The sequence below is a fragment of the Neomonachus schauinslandi genome, chromosome 3, assembly GCF_002201575.2.
Source record: "Neomonachus schauinslandi chromosome 3, ASM220157v2, whole genome shotgun sequence".
Classification (NCBI taxonomy): domain Eukaryota; kingdom Metazoa; phylum Chordata; class Mammalia; order Carnivora; family Phocidae; genus Neomonachus; species Neomonachus schauinslandi.
Genome location: NC_058405.1, coordinates 11,927,076 through 11,953,234, shown reverse-complemented (window position 1 = coordinate 11,953,234; position 26,159 = coordinate 11,927,076). Strand labels below are relative to the sequence as shown.

At 39.9% G+C, this 26,159-nt stretch overlaps 1 protein-coding gene across 1 annotated transcript in view; it reads left to right on the top strand.

The window, feature by feature from the left end:
- UBAC2 (UBA domain containing 2) overlaps positions 1–26,159 on the top strand; it is a 177,584-nt gene that overhangs the window by 62,811 nt on the left and 88,614 nt on the right. The window lies entirely within an intron of this gene.

The window sequence follows — 26,159 nt, the reverse complement described above, 5'->3', positions numbered from 1 at the left end:
GGAAAGATAAAAATAAGGAACAGGAAGCTGAACCATGAAAGGTGATTTTTATTATATTGTCTGTACTTTTAATAACTTACAAAATATACTAATGTTTTGTGGTAAATTTTTTTTTTTGGAAAAGTCAGTTTTCGTCCGTTTTTTTATTTTTTTTGGCGGGGGGGGGGGGGGGAGAAGGAAGAATTTCCACAGTAAGGAAAGGAATACCTTGATACTCCCTTGTATAAAGTAACTACTTAGTAAATGTTTGAGCGTGCACGTATCCATGCATGAATGAATGAGAGAATTCTACCACATAGTTTACAAGAATGATCATCTCTCTCTAATTGCTCCATTTCCGCATTCCACAAGTATTTATTGAGCACCAAGTTTGTGCTAGACACTGCTCTGGGCTCTAAGGATCCTGAACTGACCAAAACAGAGACTATTTCTCATTGAATTTGCATTTTAATTGGGGGTGGAAGGCAGTAAACAAGATAATATGTAGTATGTCAGGTGATGATCTGTGCTGGGTCAGAAATAAATAAGCCAACTAACCAGTCAGCCAGGACAGGGAATGCCGGGGTGTGAGTGGGGTTGCATGGTCAGGAATGGCCTCAGTGAGCCGGTGACGTTTGAACAGAGCCCTGGAGGAGTCGGGGAGTGAGCCATGCGGCAATCTGGGGGAAGTATATTTCAGGCCTAGGGGATAGAGGCCCTCGGGGGGGACTGGCCCAGGCGACTGTGTAGCTGGAGCCGAGGGAGCTGGGGGGATTAGAGGAGATGGAGCCAGGGCGGTAAGAGAGGTCACAGGGCGTTGCCCGCGACTGTACAGACTTGGGCATTGGCTCGGGCAGTGGGGCTCCATTTATGATTCTTCTGAGGCGGAGGCACACCGGTCTGTACTGTTGTTTCCATTATTGTCCCTGTCCCTTAAGAACGTATGCAGTCATTTTACACACTTACACATCGTTCTCCAGGGGTCAGCTTCTCCCTCAGGGCAGGCTGCTGCCTCCGGTGGTTTGTGGTTTTTGATTGTGAGCTCACTTCCAGTGGCTTTTGTTAGCTGTTGGAGCCCTCACGGGCCCTCTCGTGAAAGTATCCCTACAGGGGACTTTGTTTTTACTACTGCTGAGTCCCCAGGGATCTTTGTTGTCCTGGACTGGCTTTTATATTTTCTTACCTTAGAGTTTCCATACCATTCCATACCACTAAATCTAGACCACAAATTTAGGTATGATAGAGGCCGTGGATTTTAACTATTTGTTGGAGTGGTTTATTCTTTTCTTTTTCAAGGCCCTTGATGTGAGCTAAATGTCTTCACTGCTTCAGCGGGCTGAATGGAGTATTTTTAGCCTTCTCTGTAAAATACACAGGTCTTTGAGCATCTGGGCTCAGTCCCAGGTGTTGCTCCTTAAGCAGCTTGAGGCCATGTCTTCTATCTCTGAGTAGGCCTAAAAATCTAGCCCCCAACCCGAGGGCCTTGTATCTAAGTGCCTTGGGGGTCACTGAAGCAGCATATGCTTTGCTTTTTGTCTTTGCTCTAGTATTTGGGTTTATTACAGAATTTTTTAAACAGATACAGAAGTGGAGAGAGTACTATAATGAATCTGAGTTTCAACTTCACCCACCTTCAGCAGTGACCAACTCACAGCCATCTTGTTTTATCTGTATCCTCACTTCCACTTATGTGATTCTAATGGACCTGTGATAGACTGTCTTTGCTATATAAAGCCAGGAGTAGAAATGAAGGGGCAGAGGGTGTGTGTGTGTGTGTATGTATATATGTATGTGTATTCCTGCTTGTTTGGTCCCTATTCTGTGCCATTGGTCAGTTTATCTGTTCATGTGCCCCATACTCTAATATCTTTACGTTAGTGTGCTTTTTAGTATATGTTAATATCTAGTAGAACAAACCACTTTTTTGTTCATCTTTTAAAAAAATAACCTAACTATTCGTGTACTTTTATTCTTCCGTGTAAGTTTTAGACTAAGTAATCAGTTATCTTAAAATTTTAGCTGGAAAAATTTTTTTTTGCTGGAATTTGAGATGACATTTAACTTATAGATTGATTTGGGAGAGAACTGATACCTTTGTAAGTTTTCTCATTCAAGAACATGAAATACCTCTTTTATAACATCTGTGTTTATTAGATTTAAACATTTTTTTTTTGTACAGATCTTTTGTATTCTTAGATACCATGTAGTTTTTGTTATGGTAAATGCTACTGTATTTATTTATTATGTTTCCTAAGTGTAGTTGTTTTCTTACTAGAGAAACATTTTTGTAAGTTGATCTTGCATTTGACAGCCATATTAAACTTTCCTGTTACTGATTCTGTTCATTCTTCTATGTGGCATGATAGTGTATGTTTTACTTTACAAGAAACTGCCAAACCGTTTTCCAAAGTGTCAGTAACATTTTGCACTCTAATCAGCAATGTCTGAGAATCCCATTTACTCTACATCCTCAGGTCATTTGGCAGTATCAGTTAAAAAGAAATAGCCAATCCAGTGGCTATCCAATGGTATCTACTGCTTACTATTATTTTATTTTGCATTCCCCTAATGACTAAATGATGTGTTAAGCATTTCTTCATATGCTTCTTTGCTATTGGTATATCTTTAACATCTCTTCCTTCTTCCTGTTTAAATTGGGTTTTTTTCTTATTACTTAATTGTGAGAGTTCTTTAAATTTTGGACACAAGTTCTTTATCAAATGTGTATTCTGCAAATACTTCCACTGCCTCATCTTTTCATTTTCTGAATCGTGATCTTCAAAAGACCACAGATATAAATTTTGATGAAATCTAATCTATCAGTTTTTTTTTTAATAGCTCATGTTTATTGTATTCAGTCTAAGAAAATCTTTACCTAATTCATGGTTACAGAGATTTTATAGTTTCAGGTTTTTCATTTAGGTACATGACCCATTTTGAGTTAATTTTTATTTATGATATGAATTATGAGTTGAAGGTCATTTGTTTATATATGAATGTCCAATTGTTCTAGCCTCTGTTATTGAAGAGAGTATCTTTTTAAATAGAATTACCTTGGAGCCTTTGTTAAAAATTACTTGCCCAGGTATTAATGGGTCTATTTCTGGACTCTGTATTCAGTCTCACGGGTATATATGTTTCTCCTTTTCTCAGTAATGCGCTATCTTGATTATTATAGCTTTCTAAATCTTGAGGTCAGATACTATCAACCTTCAAACTTTTTTTTTTTTTCCAAAATTGCTTTGGCTATTCTAATTCTTCTGCTTTTTATTATGAATTTGGAATTTCACTGGGATTACACTGACTTTATACATCAATTTGAAGAAAATTGGCATTTAAACAATATTGAGTGTTCTAATCCATGCACATGGTATATCTCCATATATTTAGGTCTGTTTTTAAAAAAATTTCTCTCTTTGGGAATTACAGTTTTCAGTATAAAAATTTTGCACATATCTTGCTAGATCCATATCTGAGTATTTCATGGTGTTTGGCGTTATGGCAAAAGGTATTTGCATTTTGAAAAAATTTTAGTGATTTGCTAGTATATAGAAATACGATTGATTTTTTTTCCAGTGGGGTTTATTCCAGGAATGCTGATATAATTTCATGTAAAGAGAACTGTTAGCATGTATCATGTATTTAGTAGGTCAAAGGCAGCAAAAGTGGTCATTTGACCATTCAGATATAATCAAGTCATACCCATATACTTAAAACAAAACCATAGCTTTCAATTCCTTTTTTTAAAAAAAGATTTTATTTATTTATTTTGAGAGAGAGAAAGCATGAGTGGGGGGGCGGTGGGTGCAGAAGGAGAGGGAGAAGCAGGGTCCCTGCTGAGCGGGGAGCCCGACACAGGACTTCATCCCAGGACCCTGGGATCGTGACCTGAGCTGAAGGCAGACATTTAACCGACTGAACCACCCAGGTGCTTCACTTTCTATCGCTTTTTAATTTTATTTTTTTTAAGTGTGGTAAAAAAAAAAAATCCCGCATAATATATCATCTTAACTATTTTCAAGGGTGCAGTTAAGTAATGTTAAATATATTCACAGTGTTGTGCCGCAGCTCTCCAGAACTTGATTTCATCTTGCAAAACTGACGCTGTACTCCTGAAACAGTAACTCCCAGGGGCACCTGGCTGGCTCAGTTAGTAGAGCAAATGACTTGATCTCAGGGTCGTGAGTTCAAGCCCTACATTGAGCATGGAGCCTACTTAAAAACAGAAAACAGGGCGCCTGGGTGGCTCAGATGGTTAAGCGTCTGCCTTCGGCTCAGGTCATGATCTCAGGGTCCTGGGATCGAGTCCCGCATCAGGTTCCCTGCTCGGTGCAGAGCCTGCTTCTCCCTCTCCCTCTGCCACTCCCTCTGCTTGTGCTCTTCTGTCTATCTCTCTGTCAAATAAATAAAATCTTTAAAAATAAATAAATAAATAAAAACAGAAAACAAAAAAACGCAACAGTAACTCCCCATTTCCCATTCTTCCTAGCCTTTGGTACCCACTATTCTACTCTCTCACGGAGCTGCTCTACTAGCCTTTTGTTGTTGTTACTGATCCTTTTAGATTTTCCACATAGATATTCATGTTGTCTGAGAATAGAGGCATTTTTGTGCCTTTCCAGACTTTTAACGGGCAAGGACACCCAGTGAGATGTTGCATAGGTGGAGAGAGTTGATGTACCTGGTCTTGTTCCAGATCTTTGGGGGAAAACATTCAGTATGTTGGCAGAGATATTTATTAGATTCCCTTTATCGGATCGAGGAAGTCTCTCTTAATTGATAGTTTGCCTAGAGTTTTTATCATGAATAAACTGAATTTTGTCAAATAATTTTTTTTTCATCTACTGGTACGGTCTACTTAGACTGCTTATATGGTGTATTACATTGATATTTGAATGATAAACATTCCTGTCATTCCTGTGATAAACTCCACTTGGTGTATTCTTCCTTTTATGTATTTCTAGATTTGATTTGCTAATATTTTGTTGAGAACTTTTATGTCTGTATTTATGTGTGATGTTGGTCCATAGTTTTCGTGTAATATCTTTGTGTGCTCTTGGTATTAAGGTAATGCTGGTCTGATAAAATTAGCTGGGACATGTCACCAAGGGGGAGTATTTCTGTAGAATTAGTATCATTTCTTCCTTAAATATTGGGCAGTTTTGGCCAGCGAAGCTATCTGGACCGAGAGTTTTCTTTTTGGATAGGTATTTTTGTTTTTTATCTGTGATTTCAGTTTCTTTTACATATTAACAACTATAAAAAATTACTCAGATGTTTATACACACATAAATGTTTATACACACATGGATGTTTACTTATAATTGCCCAAATTTGGAAGCATCCAAGAGGTCCTTACATAGGTGAATGGATAAACAAACTTGGCACATCCAGACAATAGAATATTACTCAGTGCTAAAAAGAAATGAGATTATAGGGGTGCCTGGGTGGCTCAGTCGTTAAGCGTCTGCCTTCGGCTCAGGTCATGATCCCAGGGTCGTGGGATCGAGCCCCTCATCGGGCTCCCTGCTCAGCGGGAAGCCTGCTTCTCCCTCTCCTACTCCCCCTGCTTGTGTTCCCTCTCTCACTGTGTCTCTGTCAAATAAATAAATAAAATCTTAAAAAAAAAAAAAGTCTGACTCGATCTCAGCTCAGGTCTGTCTCAGGGTCGTGAGTTCAAGCCATGTGTTGGGCTCCATTCTGGGTGTGGAGCCTACTTAAAAATTAATAATAATTTAAAAAATGAGATTAGCAAGCCATGAAAAGACATGGAGGAACCTTAAAAGCATATTGCAAAATAAAGGAGGGCAATTTGAAAAGGCTACCTACCGTATGATTTCCAACTATATAACGTTCTGGAAACTGGAAACAGTGAAAAGATCAGTGGTCACCAAGGGGGAGGATGGGATGAATAGGCAGACCACAGAGTATTTTTAGGTCAGTGAAACTATTCTGTATGATACCGTAATGGTGGGTATATGTCATCATACATTTGTCCACGCCCATTGAATGTACAACAGAATGGCCCGTGCTATAAACTATGGACTGAATGATAATATGTCAGTGTAAGTCCATCAGTTGTAACAAGTGCACCACTCTGGTGGAGGATTTGGTAATGGAGGAGATTATGCATGTGTGGGTGACATCTCTGTACCTTTCTTTCCGTTTTGCTGCGAACCTTAATTGTTCTAGAAAGAATGAAATCTTTAAATGAAAAAAGTCTAGATGATTTTTTTCTATTCTCTGTGTTCAGTGTCATTGATTTTTGCCCCTGCCATTGTTATTTCTTTCCTTCTGCTTACTTTGGCATTAATTTGATCTTTATTTACTTCCTTGAGAGCTTGTTTGGAGGTTCCAGCAGGGGAGCGCAGCTACTCGTATACCCTTGACCGAAGAACGGTCCTCCTCTATCGGGGAAGGTCATCCTCTTCGACCGAGCGCGCAGCTTCGGGAGGGACGCACATGGAGCGGTGAGGGAGGAAGGGGACACCCGCCTAGCCAGCCAGATGAGCCGAATCAACCCTGGCGATCAATGGGGTGACAGATGTTGCAGCCAGATAGCCCTCACATCCTGATCTTTATTTACTTCCTTAGGGTAGAAGCCTAGACCATCAATTTGAAACCTTTCTTTTCTAATAGAAGTATTCAGTGCTATACATTTCTCTTTAGGCACTGCTTTAGCTGCATCCCACGAGTTTTGTGGCATGTTTTATTTTCATTCAATTAAAAATATTTTCTGGCATCCCTTGTGATGTCCTCTTTGATTCATGAGTTAGTCAAAAGTGGATTGATTAATTTCCAGGTTTTCCGAAATATATTTCTGTTACTGGTTGCTAACTCTGTGTATTCAGAGAACCTGTTTTGTATGATTCCAGTTGATTTCAGTTTGTTGAAGTTTGTTTTTTGGTTTCTCTTGCTAACTATTCCATATACACTTAGAAAGAGTATGTATTCTTATATTGTTGGGTGTTGTGCTCCATGAATGTCAATTGGGTCAAGTTGGTTGATGTGGTTTTTATGTCTTCTGCATCCCTACTGGTTTTCTGTCCACTTGTTCTGTTAGTTACAGAGCAAAGGATGTTGAATACTTGAACTCTAATTGTGGATTTGTCTAGTTCTCCTTTTTAATCACCCTTAATTTCAGCTTTCTGTACCTCAATTCTTTTTTTTTTTTTTTAAAGATTTTATTTATTTATTTGAGACAGAGAGAATGAGATACAGAGAGCATGAGAGGGAGGAGGGTCAGAGGGAGAAGCAGACTCCCCGCCGAGCAGGGAGCCCGATGCGGTACTCGATCCCGGGACTCCAGGATCATGACCTGAGCCGAAGGCAGTCGCTTAACCAACTGAGCCACCCAGGTGCCCTGTACCTCCTTAATTCTTAATGGAGTACTTCCTCCACAAGTATTTTCAGAGTTAGTCTTTGTGCATGGCAAAGCTATGAGTCCTTGTATAAATGAAGATATTTTTTCATTTGCTGTCACTTTTAAATAATAATGATATGTATGGATGAAAATTTTAGGTTGAAGTTCTTTTTCTTCATTATTTTCATGGTATTCCTCCATGATCTTATTGAATCTCTTGTGTCTTGAGAAATCTGAGGTTGGTCCTATTCTTTTGTCATTTGTTTTGTCTTTGCCTTTGGAAGTTACTGAATTTACCCTTGACTTTCTTAAATATCATTTAATTAATAATATATGTACATACAGATTATCTTTAAATTGTATGGCTAACCCTTAATCGAAATATTTTTGTGTTCTTTAAATATATTCTCTCCATCCCTTCATCTCCTCCCCATCCACCTCTTGTGTTCTTTAAATATATTCTTCTCCATCCCATTCATCTCCTCCCCATCCACCCCTTCCCCTCAGCCTTTTATGCTGACTCCTGGGAGAGTTCCTTAATTGTTTTGTTGTTGTTTTTTCTGGCTTAGTAATTCATTCCTCAGCTGTATCTATCCCATCTGTTATGGGATAGATAGTTTGATTTCACATTTATAATATGTTCTCTTTTTTCTTATATTGGTATAGATATTAATACAGGTGGTAACTTAGGTTCTTCCAAAAATTGTGTTTCATTAGTAATACCATGCAGTTTGTTATTTCTCTTCTGTTGTGATTGTATTCTAAGAATGTCTAGCTATTTGGGCCTCACAACTTATGTTCCCTTGAGGCATATTAAGCTATTTTGGCGATGTCAGATCAGATGAGAGCGGGGATGAGCCCACAAGGATAGAGAACCCATAGTCACCACAGCACTATTTGTTACCCACTCTTGTTTGCTGATGTTCCATCACACATGTAGGCTACTTGGGGATTCACCTTCAAACTCTTGGAAGTAAACAGTATTGAGAAGAAACATTTTTCTTTATATGGTGATTTGCCTGTGGTGGGGGGAGGCAGGACGTAGAGGAAGAAGTCAGTGAGGGAATGCTGTGCCTAGTACCAGCCTTGCAGTATGGTTGACAAATGTAGTGGAGTTCTTACTGTTCATACTTGGCAACAGTTTGTGATGAGGTGCTTTGGACTTGTTCTGGTTTTCATCTCTTTTGATTGTACACTTGGTGGGCCCTGTCAATCAGGGAACTCGTGTATTTCTCTTGAATTTTTTCCTGAGTTATTTTGATCATCTCCTCTTCCATTTTCTTGGTTCTCTCTTTCCAGAGATCCTATTATCTGGCTGAACAGGTCTAATTTCAATCCTTTTTTTTCTCCTCTTCCTTTTTTGTATTTTTGCTATCCTTGCTGGGAAACTACTTGGGTTCTATCTTCTAACTTTTCTAATTAGTATTTAAAAATAAACTTTTATTGACAGACAGCAGGTGCATGGGAAGTGTACATATCCTAAGTTCAGAGCCTGCTGAATTTTGACAAAGTGATACCCCCCTTTTATTTATTTATTTATTTTTACAGATTTTATTTATTTCAGAGGGAGAGAGGGGAGAGACAGAGCACACAAGCAAGCATGAGCGGGGGTGGAGGGGAGAGGCAGAGGGAGAAGCAGATTCCCCCCTGAGCAGGGAGCTTGACATGGGGCTTGATCCCAGGACCTTGAGATCATGACCTGAGCCAAAGGCAGACGCTTAACCGACTGAGCCACCCAGGCGCCCCAGTGACATCCCTTTAAACACCATCCAGATGAAGAAGTAGAGCATCACCTGCACTTTTGCTGCCTCCCAATCACGACTTCTTCCCCAAAGTCTGTACTGACTTTTAACACCTTGTTTAATTTTGTCTGCTTTTGAACTTGGTATAAATGGAAATGTAGACTCCATGTCTAGTGTCTTTCTCTTAGTATCCTGTTCTGTTTCATCCATGTTCCTGCACCTCTAGTAGTTCACACTGTATCATTCGTTACCGTGTAGTGTTCTGGCATGTGAGTTACTACCGTTTATCCATTCTACTGTTGATGGTCTTGGGGGTTGTCTCTGATTTGGGACTATTACAAATACTTTTGCTGTGAACATCCTTGAGCACGTCATCGGTTGTGTATACGTACACACTTCTGTTGGGTATATACCTGGGAGTTGGAAGCTGAATCAGGGCATGCTGATGTTTACCTTTAGAATGTGTTGCCAGTTTTCCTGCGGGTCGGAATTTGGGAGCAGCTTGGCTGAGTGATTCTGGCCCAGAGCCTCTACAGGGTAGTGGTAAGAATGCCAGGCGGGACCACAGTCATCTGAAGGCCCTCTTCCAAAATGACTCATTCATATAGCTGTTGGCAGGAAGCCTCAGTTCCTCATCATGAAACTGCCTGGATAGCTACATGACATGGCAGACATGGCTCCGCCAGAGCAAGTGATCCAAGAGAATTAGGCCTTTTAATGTTAGTCATTCTGGTGGATATATAGTGATATATTATTGTGGTTTTAGTTTGCATTTCCTTGAAGACTAATGAGATGAAGTACTTTTTCATCTATTGAGTAGCTTTTAAATACTTTTGCTGTCCTAGTTTTAATTTCCAGTAGTTCCTTTTTATTTTTGGAATACTCATTTCTGCTGGCAACCTTGTTCCCCCCGCCATGGACGTAATATTTTTTCTTACATCTCTCATGATATTAAGGATAATCTCTCCCCCATCGCCAGGGTTTTCATTTCCCTTCACAGTTTCTGTTTCTTCTAAGTTCCTTCTTTTCTCCTTGTTGTCTGCTTTTGATGTTAGGGGTTTTCCTTAGATTTCTCTGAGCCTTTGGCTATCTGTTTATATTTAAGACCCAGCTCCTACAAAAAGGCTGATTGAAGAAATGAGATTGTGTGCAAGGTGCTGCATGACCATAGACTTCATTGTAGGGCCTCCTGCTTGGGATGTTTCACTACAAACTCTCAATATCAGGATCTGCACATTTATGTCTATTTTTCCCCCTCGTGAATTATCAGATTGCCCAGAGCATACTCTCTTGTCTACTCTGTAGGGTGTAAGTCTAAGAGTCTCAACGTTTAGTATATAAACTTTGACTTTTAGTATTATATTTGCACTCTCAAATATGTTTGAATGGGAGCTCTCCAGTCACAAGATGCTCCTTGTTACCATTTCCAGATAATACACCCCAGTCAACCACTGGGATAGGGGGGGGCAGTCCGCAGGTGGGCAGACTATTGGGGGAGGATCCGTGCTCAGACTGTCTCTTAGCAGTTCCAGAAAAACCTGGCACTGCTAATCCTACAGTCCCTTGGTGAGTGGAATGTTCATCGGTTTGCTTCTCAGATTTGTTTTTTTTTAAGATTTTATTTATTTATTTGACAGAGAGAGGCACAGCGAGAGAGGGAGCACAAGCAGGGGGAGGGGGAGAGGGAGAAGCAGGCTTCCCGCTGAGCAGGGAGCCCGAGGCGGGGCTCGATCCCAGGACCCTGGGATCCTGACCCGAGCCGAAGGCGGACGCTTAACGACTGAGCCACCCAGGCGCCCCTGCTTCTCAGATTTCACCATTGCTGGTTTCGTATTTAGTTTTCTCAGATATGCCAAATTTAGTTAGCACTCTATTTCTGTTTTCCACCTCAGAGAAATTTTTAGTCATCGGCTCCTCCTTATCGTTATGGGTTTATGCCTTTAAAAAAGGCTTTTAATGCTGTTCTTACAAGGTTTTAGGAGCGAACAGAGGAGGTAAGTACACGTGCTCAATCTACCATCTTTGACTGGCGATACTGTTTAAGAGTGTATGTGTTTTGGGTGCCTGGGTGGCTCAGTCGTTAAGCGTCTGCCTTTGGCTCAGGTCATGATCTCAGGGTCCTGGGATCGAGCCCCGCATCGGGCTCCCTGCTCCGCAGGAAGCCTGCTTCTCCCTCTCCCCCTCCCCCTGCTTGTGTTCCCTCTCTCTGTGTGTCTCTCTCTGTCAAATTAATTAATTAATTAATTAATTACAAAAAAAAGAGTGTATGTGTTTTAAGAACACTTAAAATTGTGGATTCAAATTATTTTTTCTTCATTGATTAGATCAGGTTACCTCTACAAGCATTCAGAAATTTTATTTAAAGTCATTGTACCTTATGTTATCCTCAAACAGTATTCTTTGACTCAAAATAAAATAGACTTTGTAACCAACTGCTATATTGTTCCCTGAGCCTATTTCCTATTTCCATATTTTGGTCAGTTTTGTCTCATCCTGATTCTTACCCAGTCATAGCAACTACTAGCATCTCTTCAAGGCTCATTCTTTGTTTCCTTGCAAATTATGTTTCAGTCATCGACATGCTGGTCTCTGCAATGTGCTGGGGCAGTGGTAGTGAAGGGAGCAAGGAGGAGCATGCTTGGTCTCACGGTCTGTCTGTAGGAATTTAATGTTCTGCTAATTTCTGCAAATACCCCATTTCTAGCAGGATGAATTCCCTATGAATCTCATCATACAAGGGCCTTTATCCAGATTTTCTGATTATGCTTCTTGGCGTTTCAAAGGATAAAACTTACCAGGAATGGGCACAGATGATTCAGAAGGCTAAGAAACAAATATTGTCATTCCACTGTAATTATTTGATGGACTAATTTGGTTATTTGGACCTATTAAATGTCATTCTTAATTTTGTAGTCTTGTGTTAGACTTTCAGTTGGCCTATGTTGTTACTGTGGTAAAAGAGTTGGCGCCAAGAGGTAGTGTCAACTTTTAATCTTGAAAGTGCTAAGGGATTGGGTTCTCTGTAGCTGAGAGCCAATTGGAGAGTTAGCAGCACACCTATAATCATCTGTGGTCATCTTGAATATCAACCGTTGGGATATTTTAAGGGAAGTGGGTATTGTGGGCAAAGTTAACAGTAAGTGACAGCTTTCTGAATTATTTGTCCCTCTGGCTTGAACTTGGGCTAAATATTTAACATAATCATCACAGCTTGAATGATGATCAGTGCCTTTATTTTAGAAGAAAAGAGATATTTCTCAAGATAAAGATAGAGCCGCCAGGGCCTCCAAACTTGAAGTGATCACATTAATGCGTTAGAATGATAGATTGACTGAATTGAATGAATAGATGTTTTAAATCTCTTCTTTCCTTTGATTCCTATTAAAAAAAATAACTTTGTGAAATTGGTTTGGTTGTATCTGTTTTACTGGTATGAAAACGGATTCTCAGAGAGACTAAGAAATCTGCCCAGGAGTATGTAACTCAGTTGACAGAGTTGGAATTTTGACCTAGATCTCTCCTAGATTTAAAAACAGACCTAGATCACTCCTAGATCTAAAACACAGAGTGCCTCCCAGTCAGGATAAATTAGTAAGGGTTGACAAGTTGGTGGTTCATCCTGTTTATCAGTTTGCAGAGGATTATGTTTCTGAGTATTGATCACAAGAAATAGTTAGGCGTTCTCTCCTAATGAGTTTCTCTTTATAAAGTCTACTGTTGTGTAGCTAAAGCCTTTGGAATTAAGTCCTGTTTCCTTCCATTCTCTCTCCTCCTTCTCCTATTCCCGCTCCCTCCCTCACCCTTTAACTTCTTCCCACCCTTCTCTGCTCACCCCTGGTCCTTCTTCCCCCTTCCAGCAATACCTACTGGTTTGGCTAGACTTACCAGAGTAAGTAGGTACTTAAATGTGATTACACCAAGCAAAGTTGACTAATGAAAGTTTCTCAAAACTTATTTAAAGTGAGAGATATGAGATAATAAATAGCCTCAGCTCACGGGCTGCAGGAAAAGCTTAAAGGTGACTTCTTACAGCTTTCTTTGAGCATCCTTGTCCTCAGACGAGGTCACAGTCTCTTGAGAGATGCTTTCTGAGGACATTTCTCATAGCACTCATCACCATAAAAATTGAATAATTCATTGTATAATGAATGGTTTGGTATCTGTCTCCTCCACTAGAATTGAAGCTTTATGCAAGCTGACCACGTCAGTCTCACCTACTGATCATGCCTCAGTGAGCTTAGTGGCTCCACCTAGTGGGCACCTATGTTGGATGGATAGGTGAATGGATGGTGGAGGGTGGACAGAGTAAATAATTGAATTGAAAAGGCACTGGTCTTTTGATTGCATTTCTTCTGCTTTTGTTTGGACTATTGCAGGAGCCTCCTCCCTGTCACCGTCTCAGAGCTATCATCTGCACTGTTCCACACCCCGCCCCCAAGTTTATCTCCAAAGGAGATCTTATCTTACTCCTTTACACTTTCAGAAACCTGTGACTTCCCACTTCTGTTTGTTAGTGAGGCACCTCAGAGTTGAGTTCCAGCCAACCTTTCTGGTCTCGTTTTCTCTCATTCCCCCTCTTGTACTCTACACACCAGCTACAGTGCATTATTCACCACTACTTGTCACTCCTGTGTCATTTCACATCTCTCTGAATTTACGTATGCACACAGTTCTCATTGCAGCACCCTTTCTCCCTTGCTTGGCAGACTTCTGCTTATCCTTCGAAGACTCGCCTGGGGTATCTAGTCTGTGAAACCCACCCCAGCCAGAATGGATCCCTCCTTCCTTTGTGTTCATGGATGACTTTATGCTTAGAAGTTACACATAACATTTATTACTTGGTTTTGTAATTATTTACCTAATTGGCCACTCTCTCAACTTAAGAGCAGGCTCTTCTCTTTTATGGCCCCCTCAGTATGCAGGATCTGGGAGACAGCATGGAGTAGTGAAAAGAGTGTTCTTTAATAACCAGAGAGATCTGGCTGTGATTGAAATTTTGGTCTACCACATGCTGAGTTACTTGAATTATTCTTTTGTACTAATGCCCTTTCTTTTCTTTTCCTTCTCTCTCTCTCTCTCTCTCTCTGTAAGTCACCTCAAATCTGTTACTCAGAAAAATATAAACATTGAATTTCAAATTTGATTTCAGGGGTATTTTTAAAGGATTGAAATGTGGATTTATAAAATCATTTCCAACATCTTCCCTACAGGGAAATATATAATCCATTCATTCTTACTTTCTCAAAATATCTCTTTTCCCAATCAAGGTCTCAGTCTTCCCGTCAGTCCGTATTTGGGTGTGTAATGCCCTGTGTGCGACATCATCTGCTAGGAGTTAGTGAGCACACACCATTCATGTCCCAGGCACTGTTTGCCACCTCGATGTCACTTGAATCCTCAGAATAATCCTGTACAGTGGGAACTATCCTCTTCATGGAGAACACAGGCTCAGAAACCTTGAGCACCATTTTCTGTAACATGATGAAAGAAAAATCGTGATGTTAGAAGATAAGTACGAAGAGGGCGCCTGGGTGGCTCAGTTGGTTAAGCGACTGCCTTCGGCTCAGGTCATGATCCTGGAGTCCCGGGATCGAGTCCCGCACTGGGCTCCCTGCTCAGTGGGGAGTCTGCTTCTCCCTCTGACCTTCCTCCTTCTCATGCTCTCTGTCTCTCATTCTCTCTCTCTCAAATAAATAAATAAAATCTTAAAAAAAAAAAAAAAGAAGATAAGTACGAAGAGGAAGTGGCTTCTGTTGCCTCACTTACGCGTTTGATATTGTCCCAGGAGCGATTAGGAAATGAAATCACTACTCACTGTAATCAAGATATTAGTAATGTCTTCAGAATCAAATAAAATGGCACACAGAGTTTCTTACCTTGGAGATTGTGGGTTAGCTGTGAAAGCAGGGATTGCATGAGCAGTTTCAGTGGTCAGAGCGTCTTTCCTGGGGACAGACTGAATGTATCCTGTTTGAAAGGCTCTGTAGGCTATCATCAGAGGGTTATGGAATGCCATGTGATCAGTGATTTTACGTGTGAACGCGATCCCACTTTTCTCAACCTTGGTCAGCACTTTCAGCTGCATACCTCTTTGCTGCGGGGGGGGGGGGGGGGCTGCTGTGCTGCACCTTGGGAGGTGTTAGGCAACATCCCTGGTCTCCACCCTCGAGATACCAGTGGCAACCCCACCCCCAGTCATGACAGCTATTGCCAGATGACACTTGGCCGGGGTGGGGATGGTGGGGGGGTGGCAAAATTTCCCCTGGTGGAGGGCCCCTGACCTAAACTGAGCTTTTACAGCACTGATCACCTCTGTTTTGAGATCCCATAACGTGCATTGTGCTGGGTGGTAAGTAGAACCTTGAAGAGAGCCCACACCCTTGAGTTGCTGATGGCCTGTGAAGCTTGTTGAGATCTTTTGACTAAGTAGACTGTTTCTAGTAGTTGACTGAAATAGCTTTGGTTGAGGTATTAGTAAAAATTTGTTTCAAAGAAGTTTAACATCTGTTTTCATTTCTGCTTTTGTAAGTTGCTTTGCTACTCAATTCCTTTATTTTAGATGTTTCCTCTTAGAACTTAAAACATTTGAGTATATGTCAAAATTTCCAGTTTAATGGGATATATGTTTTATTTGAGCAGAAATAAAACTATTATAACTTTAACTTAAGATAGGACAGTGGAAAGTCTAATGATGTTAAGTCAGGCTGAGATGGCAGTAGTGTAGATAATAGTGAAGGGAACTAGAAGTCTGGTATATTCAAGATTCACTTCCTGTTCTTGTTTATCATTGGAAAGTTGCACCTTATGAAAGATTTGAGATTCAGATCATTGCATTATTCTGAGAAAAAAAGTTCAAAATGCTAACCACGTCTTGGTAACCATAGCAAAATATATAGCACACAAAAATAATCTCATACCTATCTTAGGGTTGACTTTTTTTGTATGTGATGATCTATGTTGAGTTCTGAAGTATCTAATGTGCTTTTGTTATCTGAGGTAAAAGGGATAAAGGCTATCTCAGTTATGAGAACACAGGCATGCCTGTTAGTTGAAGTAATAGAACCAACTCCGGCATATCTAGCAGAGAGGAAGTTTATTAGTAAAGCAGTTGACAGAATATTTGGGAGAGCAGAAGACCAGTCAAGGATGCAACAAAGCCAGAATAACACTCAGAGTTATCCCTCCCCTAAACTGATACCATTTGTTTACTTAAAGTTCGCTTATAGAACCTCAGGTTCATGAGGACAACTTGGTCTGTATTATTTTCAACTCTCATCCTGGTGCCTGAAACAGTGCTTCCTTAGTAGTAAGCCCTTAATAAATATTTGTTGTGTACATAAATTACTCCATCAAGGATATGTTTGTTAATATTAGCAACAACATGGAAAAAAAATACAGAGTAGCATTATGAAATGTAATATCATACATTCTTAATTGGAGATCTTTTTCATAGCAGAATTTACTCTTTCTGCTAAGGAATCTTGATAAATACATATTGAAAAACTGTTTTGTACCATAGAGCCTTGTTTTACATATGTTCCTGATTTAGATGAACATCCACAGCAGTCTTAGTATTACTCTGTCCGTGAGAAAGCAGAGGTTCTTAGAATGATTGAGTCACTGGGGTCATGTCTGCCTATTTAATAGGCAGAGCCTAGATTGAAATTCATGCCTGTCTGACTCTTAGCTCAGACATTTCCTTCTGTGTAACACAGCCTTAATGCTACTTTTTTTTTTTTTAAGGTAAAAAAACGTAGTGAATGTTCCTCTGTTTATTGTACTAGAAAGTAATTTGAGTATATAAACTCACCAAACTGGGGCCTCCTATATACATATTCAACTGCAGTGTTGTAGATGTTTATAAAAGTAAATGTTAGTGTCTAAAGACAACTTTTAGATTGTATTCGAATTTTGCTGCTAAAATGAGAAGTACAAAATAAGCACGTGCTGCAAGAAGGAAAATGCCCCATGGAACAGTATCTGAAAAAGCACCAACCATATGCCACCCTAGATATTTGGCTATTAATTTTTATTTTAACTTAATGAAAGAAACTGGTGCTATTCCTCATCAGAGCTCCCAAATGCTGCCACTATATTTTAGACTTTAAAAAAATTTTTGAAGTAATTCAGGCTTAAAGGAAAGTTGCAGGAAGAGGACAAAGAAACTTCCATAGACTCTGAACCCAGGCGCCCTAATTATTAACATTTTTCACATTTGCCTTGTCATTTTATATACGTATGGTATATACGTATGTCATCTATATACGTATGGTATTTTTTCCAAATCATTTGAGAGCAAGTTGTAGATATAATGCCCTTTTTTTACCCCTAAATACATCAGTATATATTAGTTTATTTGTAATTGGCAATTGTCCCAATAATGTCCTATTTTATAGCAAAAAGGAAAAAAAATCTGGTCCGTGGTCCAATCCATTATTATATCATGCATTTACTTGTTATGTCCCTTAACTCTTTAATCTGGAAGTTCTATCCTTGTCTTTTATGAGCTTGACATTTTTTTTAAATTTTTTATTGTTATATTAATCACCATACATTACATCATTAGTTTTTCATGTAGTGTTCCGTGATGAGCTTGACATTTTGAAGAGTATAAGCCAGTTACTTTATAGAAGATGGACCTTATTTTAATAATATGGTAAAATTAAAGTTTCTTTTACAGATTATTTATTTTATTTTATTTTTTAAGATTTTATTTATCTATGTGAGAGAGAGAGAGTGCGCACGAGGCAGGGGAGGGAGAGGGAGAAGCAGACTCTCCGTAGGCAGGGAGCCCGACACGGGGCTCGATCCCAGGGCCCTGGGATCATGACCTGAGCCGAAGGCAGATGCTTAACTGACTAAGCCACCCAGGCACCCCAAGATTATTTATTTTAGAGAGAGAGAGCGTGCACATGCGGGCATGCGTAAGTGGAGGGAGGGGCAGAGCAAGAGGGAGAGAATCTCAAGCAGACTCCCTGCCACAGGACTCAGTCTCACAACCCTGAAATCATGACCTCAGCCAAAATCAAGAGTCAGATGCTTAATTGACTGAGCCACTCAGGCACCCCTCTTGTTTCTTCTTCTTTTTTTTTGTTTAAAGATTTTTTATTTATTTATTTGACAGAGAGATAGAGAGCGCAAGTAGGCAGAGAGAGAGGGAGAAGCAGACTCTCCACTGAGCAGGGAGCCTGACGCGGGGCTCGATCCCAGGACCCCGGGATCATGACCAGAGCTGAAGGCAGCCGCTTAACTGACTGAGCCACCCAGGCACCCCTTGTTTCTTCTTTTTTAAATTAAACACTCCTTCCTCCCTTTTGGTAGAGTATTTTGGTATTTTATGTGGTATGATGGATACACTTAGATTGGCTTGCTCATTGTCTTTCCCATGGTTCTCCTAGTGTACCTCCACATAAAGCAGAGGGTGGAAAGCTGAATACTTTATTTCTTAAGCCCCCTTACATCCAGCGTTCTGGATATGATTTAGGTGCCACCAGTCAGAAGAACTTGTATGGTGCTGAGTTCAGCATGAGCCAAGGTGGTAGCATATGAAATACCAATTTTCTGGTCTAGTTCTACAGACCCAACGGGGCTCTGGGGATTATAGTTCATACAACTTCCTGATTCCTAGGTTATATTGAAATGATGTAATGACTTCCTGATTTCCCAGTGTCCTGAATGTGGCAGAGGAAGCAGTCTTCCAGGTAGACCAGTTGTTCTGTATTGTTCCTGGAGGCACAGCCTGAATCTGCCCTTCTAGCCTTTTCAGCAGTTTTTTAAGTACCTAATTCTGTGTACTGTCTTTTTCTGCCCAGGATAGTTTGAGAGCTATTCTGTTATCTATAAGTGAATCTTTGCTGACAGGACTGGTAATTAAGAGAATTCGACTTTTACATTTGACTTCAAATGTGTATATACAAAGCGGTATACCTGAATCTGAAATACTTACATTTGAACTGGAACATGGTGTAAGGAAAAGGAAGTAGCCCTTTGTGTTGGGAGATCAGTGGAACATTATGTATGTGCATGTGTATGTTTACGAAACCCTGGCAGTCTTTCCATGTGGATTTCTATATAACCTGTTCTTAGCTAGTGACTTTGTCACCAAAAGCCATCTTTTACTAGGACTTCTTGAAGGTCGGTTGCGACTTTTCTCCCGTGTGATCTTAAAATTTGAATGTGGCCACGTGTCCCATTCCTGTCTTCTTGTATGATTTGGGTCGTGCAGCTAACTAATGAGAGATGGACTTGGAGCCATGTGATATCCACTGCCATCTCTCTCTCAATCCTTTGTGAGTTTGTCCCTGAATTTCTGCTTCCACCCCTTACGTAACAAGAGAATGGGAATTGTTGGAGACTATACTTAACCATTTTTAAAATGTATTACAGAAAATTTTCAAATATAACACAAATGCAGAGAGAATACTATAATGACTACCATGTACTCATCACCTTATCAGCTTTTTGCCAAACACACAAACTTCAGATAATTTGACAACTGGATCCCTAATGGGATACACTTTTTCTTTTCATCTACCACTTCCTCAGCTCTGCATGGCCAAGACCTACAGAATCTTTCAGCCCTGCCCCTGCCTCCGATTGACTGATTTCTCCCTGGATCTCTCCAGAGACCCGAGTGTGTGGGTACGGGCACACTCAGGCCATGTCCCAGGTTGAGCACTTACCAGGTTGTGGGACTGAAAATGGGCATGCTTTGATTTCTTGTTGTGTGAGTGTTGTGTCTATGGGTCTGTTTTGGTGATGCCTTCTTCTTAACAGCTGTTCTTCAGGTAAAGCTAATAACACTCAAATTCATGACCGTTTCTTGCTCTTGATTCCTTAAAGAGTCAGTAATACACAAGATGGCACGTGTGATATTTCATTACTCTCTTGAACTGCAATATGTATATGGTAAACCAATGCATAATCTAGTTGGCATTTATTTTTTAAACCTGACTGCACGCAGTATATGGGCAGTAACCCCATATATTTTCACTATATATATTAAGAAGCTAATGTTTCGCCATAGGGACATAAGGGGGAAATCGTACAGCTGCCACCCTCCAGCAGTAAGAGCGCATCGCAATGTTACCATTTCTAGAGCATCATTAAAACGTTTTGTAGCCTCCTTGTAGTTTCATTCTGACACCCTCTTTTCTTCTCAAAACCTGCATGGGAAAAGTCATTCTTACAAGTATAGAAATCAGAAATAGATGTTCTCACACTCTGAGAAAACTGATAAAAGCCAATCAAACACTATTTGAATTCTTGGTTTGGATCAATTGTGGTAGGTGCCGTGTGGGACCGAAGAGTAATGGGCCCATGAGTGGCTTGCTGTTTAGTTGAGTAGGCAAGACATCTAAAAGAATATTAATAGCAGCGAGAAGCCACATAGTAGGTATGCAAATAAAGAGAAAAAAGAAGGTCTTTAAAACTTTTGAGGAAGATAAACTATTGAAAAATAAGATCATGTATTTTCCCACGTGAGCTACCCTCCTATACAGTCCCTTCTTTCTAACAGCTGCATTGTGGCAGAGATTTCTTTAAGGTGGAACAGTCTAGATATGTATTATCAGGGAGATATTAAATAACTGTATCTACCGTATGTTGCTTCCTTGTATGCGGAAGGAAGAAGAAAAGCTAGGGGCACTCCTTATACTGGTAGCAGAAAGCTGGGGGTTTTTTTGTTTTGTTTTTAAGAAATCTTGACTAGGGGCACCTGGGTGGCTCAGTTGGTTAAGCGACTGCCTTCGGCTCAGGTCATGATCCTGGAGTCCCGGGATCGAGTCCTGCATCGGGCTCCCTGCTCAGCAGGGAGTCTGCTTCTCCCTCTGACCCTCCCCCCTCTCATGCTCTCTCTATCTCATTCTCTCTCTCAAATAAATAAATAAAATCTTTAAAAAAAAAAAAAAGAAAGAAATCTTGACTGATTTCATTGTCATTTCAGGTTCCAGTTTAGTATATTTTTCATGATTAATATTCCAGTATGAAGCACATATTATCTATTGCTACCTAACAAGTTATGACCAGCAATAATAAAACCCCTTACCCATCGCGCTTTAATAGTACAAATCATATAGTAACTTCAGCTAATATTTGATGACCTGTAGTCGACATATATCTTATGAGCGCTATTGATGTGCAAGGTGCTGTGCTTGGAGTTACTCAGAATAGAAAGAAGTAAAAGTCAGGGTCTCTGCCCCAGAGGAGCTTGTGTTTAGGGTGAGGGGTGTAAGAGTGAATGCACGTGAAGTAATAGACCATGGGCTGTGTGGTGTGGGCAAAGAGTTTACACATTATTTCATGCTATTGTTTCATTGATAAGAAAACAAATCTAGAAAGGCTAAAAGAGGTGGTGTGGCTGATGAGAAGTCAGACCAGAACCGGGCCACAGGCTTCCAGGCCAGTGTGTTTTCTTTTTTCTTTTATTCTAAGATAATATACATCTAAAGTTAAAACTATGTGGCATTGACTATATAAGATCCAAATAAGTTGAGGAAAGGAAGATGGGTGGCTGTGAGTAGTCAAAGAAGAATTTAAGGAGGAGGTATGATTGGGATGTGAGTGTAAAGAATAAATAGGGGAAGCAGAATAATTCAATTATTGGGAACCAAATATTCGTTATATTCGTGGTACAGAAACAATACCAGCTAGACTAACTTGAAAGGTACATGTTGGGCAAATAGAGGGAAATTAGGTTCAGGGGCTTGAAAGTGTGGGAGAGGAACTTGGACTTTGTGTGATAGGTCATGGGGGAACTATTCTCAATCCTGGAGCATGAAATGACACAATGAAAGTGGGATTAAGGAAGATTATGTTTGTTTGCCAGGAGAACTGGATAGTGTCTGCATTTTTCTTTTCTTACGTTCTGTTTATTGGTCTGTTTCATTCTAAGTAGATTAAATACTGTATTAGTCAGAAGGCTGGCTTATGTTGTAGCCACAAATTAACCCTGAAATCTCAGTGGCTAAATACATAAGTGTGTTTCTTATTTGTGCTACTTGGGGTAAGAGGTGGGGAGTTCTCCACTTACTCATTCGAGGATCCAGGCTAATAAAGGTTCCCACCGTCTAGAACATCTCTGGTCACTGTGACAGGAGACAAGAGGGGAATGGGATATCTCACTGCTCTCTAACACTTCAGCCTAGAAGTGACATATGTCACTTCTGCCCCCAACCCATTGGCCAGAAGTAGTCACATATGCCCCTAAGGGAATTGGAGGGTATTTGGTGAACCGTGTCTCTTTCAAGGCTCTCTGAGGACCTGGACCATAATTCTGCTTGTTTAATACAAATAGTATAGTGATTAAGATTAATGTGCAGACCCTGGAATTGGACTGCCAATATTTAGAGCTTAGCTCCCCCACTTACAGCTATGTGACCTTGGGCAGTTTACTCAGTTTCTCTGGGATATCATTTCCTTGTTTATAAAACAGGGAAAGTAACGGGACGAGCCTCACAAAAGTATTAATGAGGTTTGAATGAGATTTTATATATATATATGTATCTTCTGTAGAGAGATTATATATATATATATATATATATATATATATATATATGTGTATGTGTGTAGTATGTATATTGCTCCAAGCATTATGCCATGTTACTGTTAGCATGTATTTGTGTTGGTGGTGGTGTTATTACTCTGCTGATTTCCAGTATAACATCTGGAAGGAAGGCTGATTTCTGACAGTAGTTGAGGGGCCGGGGGAAAGACGTCCTTGCACTGAGTCAGCCTCCAGGCACTGGGGTCCAATGGTGTGGATTTCATGCTGGTTCCAACTCTGCATGTGGCCTGGCACTCAAGGTCCTTCATCAGCAAAATTGAGATAATATTGTCCCCATCTCTTAAGGCAAGGAGGATTAAGTGAAATAATGCCTGTCAAGTACTTGGAAAAGTGGCATGTAGGAAGCAGTCAATGAATGTCCTTAGCTAATTGAGCTTTTATTTTAAAAGGAATTTGGGGATTATCTTTTAAGTGATCATTTATTTCAGAGTTTGGTGTAAAACAGACTTGCGTTGGCAGCAGTTCTCATGAGTGTGTTTAGTCCGTCCTGGCTTCAGAAGAATAGGCCACGTTGTCACCAATCAGCTTTTCATTTTTCATTCTGACCTCAGTAGTCAATAAGGACATGTTTTTAGCTTTGCAAAGAATAACAAATTACAATGGGCTAAAGAGTGACCAAAATAGACCGTTTTGAGAGCTAATTTAAGGTCAGTGCTTCCCCCTTTTAAAATTGCCCGGTAGTTTTTACTGATTGGTAGGAGTCACTGCCCTTGCCTCTTGAAATATAAAATTATTTCCAAGCAGAACTCTGTATCTAGATTTAAACTCTTGTTGGGTAATCAGCTCTATTTTTTAATATGCCTAAGTTGCAGGGTCCTAGAGGATCACAGTCTTCAATTACATATATGCTCTAGTGTATATGCTTTAGTATATGTAATTAAGCATGTAAGGTGTGTCTTTTCATTGAGAAATTAAGTACTTCACAGATATTTCAACAGGGCTTTAGAATTTTGTTAGTTATAGTACAAAACAGGTGCTATTCAATTAGATGGATATTTGAGAGCTTCTGTGTGCCAGACTCTGTACCCGGTGCTGTGCGCATAGCAGATGACGTCCGTGTCTTCATGGAACTCACAGCCTGGCCAAGCTGATAATCTGCCTACTGCTGGCTTTTTGTCCTGTTTAAGGATTAGATGGTCTGCTGCATATAATGGAACAGGTTAAGCCTTCTAATACTTTTTCGGGGCCTATGTGATACAGTTCTGTCTACTTTATGGCTAGGACAGAGAGTTAGGGTTACATTCCTGATGTTACCTCTTAATTTACCAGGTCCCTCTTCGGAACTTCAGTTTCTCAATAAAGCATGGGTGATACCGTGAGCTCGTCCTGTTTCACAGGACTATGGAAAGGAAGACATTACATAAAGTATGGACTATTTTGTAAATTACCGAGTTTGTCACATATACCTAATATCATTTCTAACATCTGACATTTACTAGTCTATACCCTGTACTGTTCCATACTATCATTGAAGAATTGATGCATTTATACTGATTCAAGCTAAATAGCTTTGAGGTTTTTTTTAAATTAACCAAATATCCTTTTAGAAAAAAAATAAAGTTATGGAGAGGTAGGATATGATTAGCTGCTGTATAACCGGCAGCTTTCCTAGATAAGTTTTTCTAGCTCACGATTATTATTTAAAATTGTTAATAATGTGTCACCTGATTCATATAGAAAATACTTGGAGGGTTGTGATTTTCAAACAGTGTGTTGTCTATAAGGCCACCCCTTTGTTCTGTAACAGAATACAAAGATTATACAACACTGTCCCTGTTCTCCAACTTTACCTACTCCATGAGGGAAGTAAATGTAAAGCCAACTAATAATCCAAGACACTGTAAGGGTGCCCAAAGGCCACGTGTAAACCGTGGCTTCATGAATGAAATAGGTAGTAAGGGCCTTTTGAAGGAGAGTGAATAGCTGAGTTTGACTGGAGTACAGACTTTTTTTTTTTTTTTTAGGATTAGTTGGAGATAGGGTTAAAGTTTACCTTTTTGGCACTATGACTACTGATTGAAGAAAATCATTTATATAGATTTGTGGTACAGTGGAGGTAGGAGGCAGAAAACTAAACAGATGAAAGAATGTGTTATTCCTTTGCCAAGTGACATAGATATTTACTTTCTTGTTTGAAGGATCTTAAGATCCTTAGCACAGAGAGGACTTTCTCCTCTGCTGTGAAGCAGCATGTTGGCTCATACATAAGCCAGTCTGTGTTCCAGTGTCATCATCAAACTCATGCACCATAGAGATGCTCTGAAATTACAGTGGCCTCTGCTTCTGATTTTCCTTTAGTAGCTTTCATTACGGTTTTTCTTTTGGGATCTAATTCAAATGACTATGTAAGTGCCACCCTGCATAACATGTAGTCTTCCGCCCTTTCTTCTCCTTCACTTGGGGGGTTTGTGTGTGGAGTGAAGGGAAAGGCCCTAAGATCCTGACTTCCATCCATGCAGTCTCACCTGTCTTATCAAAGATCTGTTACAAAGATCAGTGCCTTTTTTTGGTCATTGGCTTCAAGGTCACGTAGCTCTTTGTGAAATTCACATAATACAAATCTGGAAGTACTCAGTAAATGGTGTTGACTCAACCATAAAGATTAATTTTCTTACAGGGTACAAGTTGGAAATGAGTAGGATAAGAATTCAAAAGAAAAGATTTCCAGGATATGAAGCCTAATAAAAATTTAAAGTATGACTCATGATGTAGTGCTTCATTTCTTTCTGTTCCATTATCAAAATTGGTATTATTGCTAACATAGATACTGTATTGAGGTAATTTGGGGATTTAGTAAAACAAGTTTGACCTAGCAGACAGGGTGACTATACTTGCAAAGTCATACTGTTCATGCTAAGGTATTTATGTGAGCAAATGTATAATGTTGCACAGAATCTTGGGAACTCTCTAAGTTCATAATTTTGCATTCTTCCCTATCTTACTTAGGCAAGCAGCAACTATGCCTCCTGCCCCTCATCCCCTTTGCCCCCCTGCCCAAACCATTGAAATGCAGATCAGGGTACTACCAACCTATGAATAAAAAAGAAATGATCCCGCAGGCACCCAAGAAAAGGCAAGCATATTTGCAAATTTTTTTTTGTTTCCAAGCAGAATTCAAGTGGACCCTCCTCCTAGTGGGTACTTCCACATAAAGTCCTTGTCATATGCCTGACTGGTGGGCCCTTCACTACTCTGGGGGCTGCTTGGGAAAGAGCTCAGTATTTTCATTGCCTCGGTCACTATCATTACTTACAACGTTATCATCCAAATCTATCTATTGCTAATTCTATTCTCCCTGTAAGTAGGCATTGAAAGACATACTCTTAATTTTGTAGCATCCTGTTCTTTATTCCAAAAGAGTTCTTTGACAAAATATTACAACTCAGAACAAAACAAAACAAAAATGCTGATGTTATTGAGGAGATAAAAATCTAAGATTGAAAAAAGTAGGTATTAAAGAAATATGTTACCAAAAAGAAAGAAACATGTTACAGTATTGACATTTTTACAT